Source organism: Giraffa tippelskirchi, chromosome 1 (assembly GCF_054371585.1).
Source record: "Giraffa tippelskirchi isolate mGirTip1 chromosome 1, T2T-mGirTip1v1.2.pri, whole genome shotgun sequence".
NCBI classification, from domain to species: Eukaryota; Metazoa; Chordata; class Mammalia; order Artiodactyla; family Giraffidae; genus Giraffa; species Giraffa tippelskirchi.
In genome coordinates, this window is record NC_137275.1 from 225,604,368 (window position 1) to 225,613,430 (window position 9,063).

Below are 9,063 nucleotides of genomic sequence, written 5' to 3' on the forward strand. Positions count from 1 at the left end.
CATCCTCCTGCAGGATGGCCTGGGGTCACTGTGAACATGTGCGTTGACCCCTCTTTCCGGGGAGCGAGTCAAGGACCACGTGGGTCTTAGAACCAGGATGTGACATGTGCTCCAGCGGGAACCTCAGGCCAATGAGGTTTTCGGCTCTTCCATTTTCAAGGTGCATGTAAGCAGACTATTTTCTCAAATACTGAAAGAGAGACTATTTATGGAACTATCCTATAATTAGCCAAAAACAGGAGTCACGTTGGTGATTCAGGTAAAAAAATGAATGTGTCCACCCTCTCCAAGGGCAATGGTGCATCTCATTTAGAAGTTATTTGTTTCAATATGTTTTATATTTAAAAACACATTTGTGTTTCTCATCCTACCTCTTGAAAAATCTTGCTTGTTTACGTCATGCTCTTCTCAGTTGAAGAGATAGATTATTTATTGTTCAGTCCCTCAGTCATGTCTGACTCTGCGACCCCGTGGACTGCAGCACGCCAGGCTTCCCTGTCCTTCTCCTGTCTCCCGGAGTTTGCTCAAACTCACGTCCGTTGAGTCAGTGATGCCATCCACCCACCTCGTCTTCTGTCGTCCCCTTCTCCTCCTGCCTTCTATCTTTCCCAGCATCAAGGTCTTTTCCAATGAAATTATTTGTTATCTATGATTTATGCATTTGTGTCCTCAATATAAGTAGGACATCAAAATCCTTCTCAATTCACTGAAAATAAAAAGACCTCTGTCCACAGCATCATTTATGAAGGAAAAACATGCTGTGAACCAAAAAATTGTCTTTATATGAATTTGATCAGAAATCATTTGGTCACTTAATTTGCTAGAAAGTTCAAATGAGTGGCAAAGGCAATCAGATCAAATGTTACAGTCGCAGCTACCGTAATTATTAATGAAAATGTTTTATTTGTCGATGGTAAAGGAAATTGGAAATTTGATAAAGAATTTCAGAAAGTTAGAGTCTGCGGGAAATACACGATCACTGGAGCAATTCAGTCACTAGTTTGTCCCACACTTACCCTCCCCCCTCCCTTTCTTTCTCCCACAAAAACAATGCGTTCAGGGCCTACCACGTGGCAGATCCCATTTGTTCTAGGTTAGAACCCAACAGTGACTAAAGAGAAAGAACAAACAGCACAGACTTCCGCCTCCTGAGCTGTCGTTGGGGGGTGACCCAGCCCATCAGCGGGTCGCAGAGTCACCGCTACACCACTCTGAGTGGCCCATTCTATCACGGAATACTGTTACTCACATCCACTCACATCCACCTTGGCTAGGATATTTTACAAAGCCGGTGTGTGAGTCAGCGTCCTTGAATTTTATCTCCTTCCAGTTTGTTTCCATGTGAATTTTTGAAGTTTATTTTTACTCTTCTAAGGAATGAAGGATGTTCTCGGTGCATATTCTTTCTGGCTGGCTCCAGAAAAGATTATTACACTATCTAGCATAGGTTTCCTGAAGTAGATTTTATTTCAGTCTCATTTCACCGGAAGTGCACCGTATCCAGCCACTCCTGCAACTTGAATGGTTCTAACGATCTCCATGGCTCTGCTGCGTTTTCACTGTAGAAGCTGTGCTAGTATCTGCACAATGCTCCTGTTTATTTTCAGTTTTCTTCTACCATAAATACGCTTTGTACCTCTTTCTGCTTTCTGCCTAATTTGGCCAGATCTGAAGTTCCTCATCAGCCAATGCCCGATTGATAACGGTGCTGAGGACTCGGCAGTGGGAGGTAATTCCATCTCAAACTCAACTAGCAGAGAGCGCTGTGACCGTGGCTCCTGCAGGTGCTTGGTAAACTACCTTCTTTGTTCCATTCAAGTGATTCTGTGTCCATTTAGTATTAGAAGGTGATACAGTTATAGTCCTACCGTATGCTATCCATCATCATTTCTGATTTGTCTAAAAGACTGTAATCACATTTATCATTAAAAGGAGCAAAACTATCAAAAGACGTATGTATACGAGCATTAGAAATGTCATTTTCTGTTTTGATTTGATAATTTCCAAGAACAATGCAGTGGGAACAATTTGTAAGGAGCAATGTTTGAAAAACAAAACAAAACTCAACAACTAAAAATCTTCTGGAGACCCACGCAAGATATGATTTGGAAAGACCAAGAAACAAAGGGTCAAACAAACACACGCATTTGGGAGGAAGGTCGCGGAGCCGTGCTGACACTGCCTGGTTTGTGTGCGTAGCCTAAGTGCATGGAGCGAAGACACGAGATTATCTTAGGATGACGGATGCACGTTTTAGGAAGGAGATCATAAGATCACTGGGGGCTCCTGAGAGCAGCACAATTAGAATCTGGCGGATTTTCTCCAGAGAACCGGGAGGAGATGTCCCAGTGCTTGAAGATGACCCAACAGAACAGGAGGATCGTCTTCCCTCTTCACCGGCTCACCTGGCTGGTCTGGTGAGGGTCTGGCTCCTGGGTCTGAGAACACTCAGCAGGCGGTGACCCCACGTGGACGGGAAACTGTCTCCACTGTGGACATGGAGCTAAAAATGACAGGACCAGAGGAAATTTAGGAAATTTACGTAGATCAGGGTCTCGATGTCATGTAGCCAAAAAATATAATTCTACCACAAATTAAGCCGGTAAGATATGAAGAAAGTTGCAAGGTAAATAGAAATAAAGAAATTCAACCTGAATCCAGAGGACTCAGGCTGGTGATTGTTTCACCTACTCAAAATTAGAAGCACAGATGACCTGAATCTGTGATAAGTCACAATCATTGCATTCAGTTTCTGGTTCGAAGTTATGACTATTTGACCAACCCTACTATTTTAATTTGTGAGGCAGGTACTTCTTAGCATGCAGTACTTCTTAGAGTCGTGATGCAGTAAGACACTTGGAAGTCCGCATCTGCCCTTCATATTTCGGTAACTCACTCACAGACGTGATCGAGTTCAATCAGGAAAACGTTAGGACTCGAGTGCCCACTTTGCAGAAGGGATCACAGAGGCACAGAATTGGCCAGTGACTCCCCAGGATCCCGTGTCAGTGAAGGAGGAGCCAGGCATGAGCCCAGCCTCTGTGCGTCCCTGAAGCATCCTCTCCTGCTCGTGAACTGGACTTGGGAGCACCGAGGAAAGCAGCGGGGTCGGCTGCTCGTCAAGGGTGGAGGACGGCCCGTGGCCTGTGAGGATGGCGTCAGGGGAATGGTCTCCCCCGCTCTGTGCACCTGCCTGCCTGGGCTGAGCTGGAGCAGGCCACAGGCTGGAGCAGGGCACAGGCTGGCACTGGGCTGTTTTCAAACATTTTCCTTGTGGGCTGACTCGTATTGTCTTCAAAACACCCCCCTTGTGGGCTCAGACACTCGGTCGTGTCCGAGTCTTTGCGACCCCATGGACTGTAGCCCACCAGGCTCTTCTGTCCATGGGATTTCCCAGGCAAAATACTGGAGTGAGTTGCCATTTCCTCCTCCAGGGGATCTTCCCAACCCAGGCAATGCTATTAGCATCTTTTTAGATCAAAGATGTTGAGGCTCAGAAAGGTTAATGACCCTGACCTAGGACACCCAGACGTGACATGAACAGACTTTACAGACGCTCCCCACCCACTCTGGCTTTTAAGCCCCCACGCTGTGCCTGCTGGTGTGATTAGCACTTCACTGAAATGATCAACACAGGATGTATTTCCTATCAGGTCAGGGGCCAGTCATGATGTGGAATATCTTTCCATTGATTCTAAAGATTTTCAAAAGTCTGAATTTCCGCTTTGGGGATGCCTTCCTGATTCTTAGTCTTTTGAATGTTGCACTTTAGCATGAATGTCAAATAATGAGATTATCCAACTCCTCAAATATTCTACCTTAGGGTGAAATGACTCCCGACATTTGGCATTTCATTCCAGGACTTGCTCCTTCTTTGGCCGGAATTATTTTCCTGCTTTCCTTGTGAATGTGCCCATAGGTGGGACAGGAGTTGCTGGATCTTCCAAACCCAAGAGACTCACAGAGGTCTGGAAGTTTAGGAGGTAACATTCTGCAAAGTCTAGTGCCAAATATCTAGAAAGAGGAAAACTCACTCTGTGCAGAGGGAGTGTCCCTTTTAGTAGATTGTTTCCTGGTTCAAAGGCCTCATGTGACACCTTAGTTTTTACTTAGGGAGACTGGTTCTATATTTCTGAAGAACACCTCTTTGGAGAATTTTCAGGTATTTTTCACTGGGCTTATGAGTCTGGAAAATAAATTCAAAACCATAAATTCCTTCAATTACTGTAAGGACCACTTGATGCAACCTTTGGTAACGATTTACAATTTCCTCATTGATTCAAACTGTTTGATTTTGCAACTATTTCTTTACCATCCCTGTGGGCTGCAAATCAAGAGTCAATCAACAAACATGACTTCAGATCTGACTTCAGATCTGATCGGTGCCCTAGCATTAATTGGAGTAGAAATAAACATCAGAGGACATGAGAGTTTCATCTCAGCAGGAGCAGAGAGTAAAGGAGAGGTGTTACTTTCTCTTGTTAGATTAACCAGTAACATTTTCATTTATACCAGCTTCAAAGTTTGATCTTTGTGGAACATACTTTGCAAATGCAACCAAACAGAGAAGTTCTTTTTCTTAAGGAGTAAAATTATGTAAAGCACTGGAAATAAGTCATGAGCACAAGGTGGAAAGACATTTTAGTTCAACCCGAGTTTCTATGGAGTTTCTTTTTTTTTCCTTTTTGTAGAAATCCTGGATCTGTCATCATATAACCTGTTATATACAAAGCATGCTGCTTTAGAGTCTGTCTTTATCTCCTAGATGTAATACACTGGACTTTGCACAATATGGCACCCACCTGGTACCCATGAAGACCGAAATCGAGCCAAGGGCGTGGCATGGACATAGAACAGGCCTGGGAAAGATCTTAAATACCTTTCCATGTTTGAAAGAAAGTGAAAGTGAAGTTGCTAAGTCGTGTTCAACTTTTTGCAACTCCATGAACTGTAGCCTACCAGGCTCCTCCAGCCATGGGATTTTCCAGGCAGGAATACTGGAGTGGGTTGCCATTTCTTTCTTCAGGGGATCTTCCCAACCTGGGGACCAAACCCTGGTCCCCTGCATTGCAGGCAGACGCTTTACCATCTGAGCCACCAGGGAAGCCCTCCCGTTTTTAGTCAAGAAGAAAAACTTGATGACAGTTAAAATATGAACGCTGAAATCAAAGTCATAATCTCAAATCCCAGGGGACACTTTCCACCTGAATTAATTCCTGCTCTGTAGGAAGTGGGGTGGAGGGAGTGACTAAGTTAGCAGCGGTGACTCTTTTAGGCCGAGTTCTCAGTGGGGTACCCGCATCACCCTCAGCAGCAGCAGCACCTGGTAACTTGCCAAGAAGCGCATTCTGGTCCATCCCACATCCACAGACAAAGGGACTTTCTGATGGGGCCTGGTAGTCTGAATTTAATAGTCTCTCCAGGTTCGCCTGCGATGCGGGAGACCTGGGTTCAATCTCTGCGTGGGGAAGAGCCCCTGGAGGAGGCATGGCAACCCACTCCAGTATTCTTGCCTGGAGAATCCCATGGACAGAGGAGCCTGGTGGCCTACAGTCCATGGGGTTGCAGAGAGTCGGACACGACTGAGGGACTGAACCACACCACATTCATTAAGTGCTGACTATACTCACCATTTCCTGAAGTGGCCTTCTTTCTTCCTGTTCCCATATTGACCCTGGCCCTTATAGATGCTTCAGAAATGCTCTTGAATTGGTCATAAGTAAGTTTGCTGTGAGGTCAAGGCATTCTGGCCCATGATCTCAGACCCTAGTAATATATCTTTCACGGCTGGATCGATTATTCGCTAGTGGCTTTTGGTTGTCCAGCATCACACGCGCTGACGGAGACAGAACAACTCTGGTGTCTGATGTGCACCCTCCTTCACGTCTGGGTTCCTCCTGAGTGTGCCGCTTGCAATGACTGGGCTTCCTAAGGAGGGACAGATGATGCTTGTCTGGGGGGGCAGGTGGGTCACCACTGACACAGGCTTCTCTCGTGACTGGAGGCCTGGTATGGGTCTCCATGCCTGGAGGTGATGGGGGCCCGGGGGGTTCTCAAGGAACACCAGGCTCAGAGCAAGAGGCAAACCTTGGGGTGGGGTGGGGAGCGAGGCCTGCACAAATCAGGCAAGTTCCTAATTCTAGTGCATTTAGAATTTTTGCTTTATTTCTGATGAGAACAGGAATATAGGCTCATTGCAAGAAAATGACAGAAAATAAGGAAAATATAGGAGAAAAATAGAAACCACCTCTAACTTCACTATTAGAGAGAACAGCTTCCAACATACATCATCACTTAATAGATTCTGACACTTCACCTTCTATTATGTTCCTGTCTCGTTGCTGTAGAGTCCTATGTAAACAACTCTTCTAAGAGTCTGTAAGCTGTTTTATTTAGTGCAGTTCAGTTCAGTCACTCAGTCATGTCCGACTCTTTTCGACCCCATGGACCATAGCACCTAAGGCTTCCCTGTTCATCACCGACTCCCAGAGTTTACTCAAACTCAGGTCCATTGAGTCGGTGATGCCATCCAACCATCTCATCCTCTGTCGTCCCCTTCTCCTCCCGCCTTCAATCTTTCCCAACATCAGGGTCTTTTCAAATGAGTCAGCTCTTCGCATCAGGTGGCCAAAGTACTGGAGTTTCAGCTTCAACATCAGTGAATACTCAGGACTGATTTATTTAGTAAACTTACCCTAATTTACTGAAATGTTTTCTAAGTTAAAACATGATATTTGGTCAGTGATTTTCGATAATAAATAATGCTATCATTTAGCTTTTTCTTCACATTTTTGTCCTGTGCTCTTTTAGTGTGAAAGTGAAGTGTGTTAATTACTAATCACTGTCTGACTCTTTGTGACCCGATGGACTGTAGCCCGCCAGGCTCCTCTGCCCATGGGATTCTCCAGCAAGAATACTGGAGTGGGTTGCCATGCCCTCCTCCAGGGGATCTTCCCAACCCAGGGATTGTACCAGGGTCTCCTGTGTTGCAGGCGGATTCTTTTCAGTCTGAGCCAAGCAGGGAAGCTGCTATTAGAGTGGGATGTTAAGAGGAGAATAAGGAGCTTGGATGCGCTGGGTAAATGACTCGGGTGACTTCTGGAATGGCCACGCCAATGGTGCGCCCGTTAGGAAACGCGTGGAGCTGCCCCAGCGGGATGAGCCTCCAGGAGGCTCTGACTCCCCTCCAGGCTCACCTGGGCCGTGTCCTCTTACAAATGCTTTCACACGCTTATGGAAACGATCGCCCGAACCTCAGACACTTTGGCTGCTGCTAAGTAAGCGGTCGATAAAACTGAGCAGCTTTCCCTGCAGGGGTAAATCGAGGTGGACCTTTTTCTGAAAACTTCAGCCCTCACCTGGCCCAAGAGCTCAGCCTCCTTCTGGCTGATTCCCACTGGGTCACTGCGGATCGCTTTGCATCAGTGAGAAGGGAGGCGGGAGGGGGTTCATCACACTCACTCCTGCTGCGAGGCTCCAGAAGCTTCCTTCTCCTCCGGCCGACAGGACGGTCCTCCTCAGCCCCCTGGGGTCCAGCGCCTCCCCTGCCCCCACAGCCCCACTCCATCAGCCTCGGGCTGGGGAGACGGATGCTCCTTCAGGCCGAGACCCCCAGATCCGGCCACCCGCCTCCTTCCTGGCCCTGGATGCCGTCCGCCTCCGGGATGGATGTCGGCGTTGCCTGTAACCCACTGGGTTCATGGTCGCTGTCCCGGTCTTCCTGGCCCTTCTTCACATGCTTGAGCCACACAGAGATGAGCCAGGTCCCCCTAGGTGGACAAGGCTGGACTAGGTGCCTGAGAAGCCAGGAACTCTGGCTCGGTGCCCACGGTGGCCATGGCAGAGGACCACTGACTCAGTGGTTAAAACGAGGCAATTCACGACCTCGCAGTTTCATGGTCAGAAATTCCCTATGACTCCAACTGGGTGGCAGATGGGGGAGGCAGGGCTCCTCCTCCTGGAGGCTCAGGGCCGCATCTGTTTTGTGTCCCCAGCTTCTCAGGCGCCCGTGGCCTTGGTCTGGGGCCCCTCCTCCATGTCCTGGCCAGCAGCTCCTCCCGTCTCTGTCTGCCTCCAGCCCTCCTGCCTCCACCCCTCTCTCATAAAGACCTTTGTGATGACACTAAGTCCAGCTGCGTCATCCGGAAAACCTCCCCAACCCCTGTCAAGGAAGGTGATAATCCGAGGTTCTGGGGGTGACAGTGTGGACGGCTCTGTGGAGGCAGGGGGCAGGCGCTGACCTTCTGCCGGGTCGTCTCTGCAGCACACAGACGTGGTGTGTGTCCAGAAGACATTTTCATCAAGTTAAATGATGTCAAACATCCGAGTTCATTCTTACCATCCCTTTATGCAGTCGTTCTATATGCATCTTACTTGGGTCCGTTTCTGCAGCGGCTGTTTCAGGATTTCTTAACGTCATAGTCCAAGTACACAAAGGAAGTGATGGCATTTCTGCCTCCCTCTGTGAACGGATACTTTCATCAAACAAACGAATATCATCTTTCTGGGCTGTACACTGACTCAAAATCTACGGCCCTCCCGCCCTGTAAGGACACGGACTCGGGACTTCCGTGTTGACTGCTGCTCCGAGTCCTGAATTGATCTCGGAAACATCCCTGGGCGAGAAGCCCCCTGCGGACAGTTGGAACTGTGGGAATTTGGTGAGTGTATTTACAGTTTGCTCACCGCAGTGTCTTTGTGATGTTATCACAATAGTCACAACAGCACATGCTTTTTCAGGACCATCTTCCAGGCTCTGAATTAAGAATTCTCATCCACTACTTTGTGTAAGATTCCTGAAACACTGTGTCGTGGAAATGGAGGCACAGAGCCTGCGCCCGTGGCTGTGTTTCTGCCACTGGTTCCCTCTTTGCCACCCCTGCCCTGCAAGCTGACCCCCACCCTGGAGGCTCAGGCGGAGATGCAGAAAGAGCCCCGTGTTGGTCACCAGGGCACATGCCCGGAGCTGTGCCAGGTGCCCTGTGCCTGGACCTCCCGCTTCACCCCAGGAACGCCTGACCTTTGAGACTCGGCATCCGCATCCGGAGCTTGGCATCTGGTCAG

The 9,063-nt window shown here is 48.0% G+C and overlaps 1 long non-coding RNA gene across 1 annotated transcript; it reads right to left on the bottom strand.

Moving 5' to 3' along the window:
* Positions 1 to 875: 875 nt before the first annotated feature.
* Positions 876 to 8,069, bottom strand: LOC145541002 (uncharacterized). Its single transcript, XR_014078703.1, has 2 exons — positions 7,359 to 8,069; positions 876 to 2,503 (listed from the first exon to the last, which is right to left on the bottom strand). It is a non-coding gene; the product is annotated as an uncharacterized LOC145541002 (long non-coding RNA).
* Positions 8,070 to 9,063: the final 994 nt, after the last annotated feature.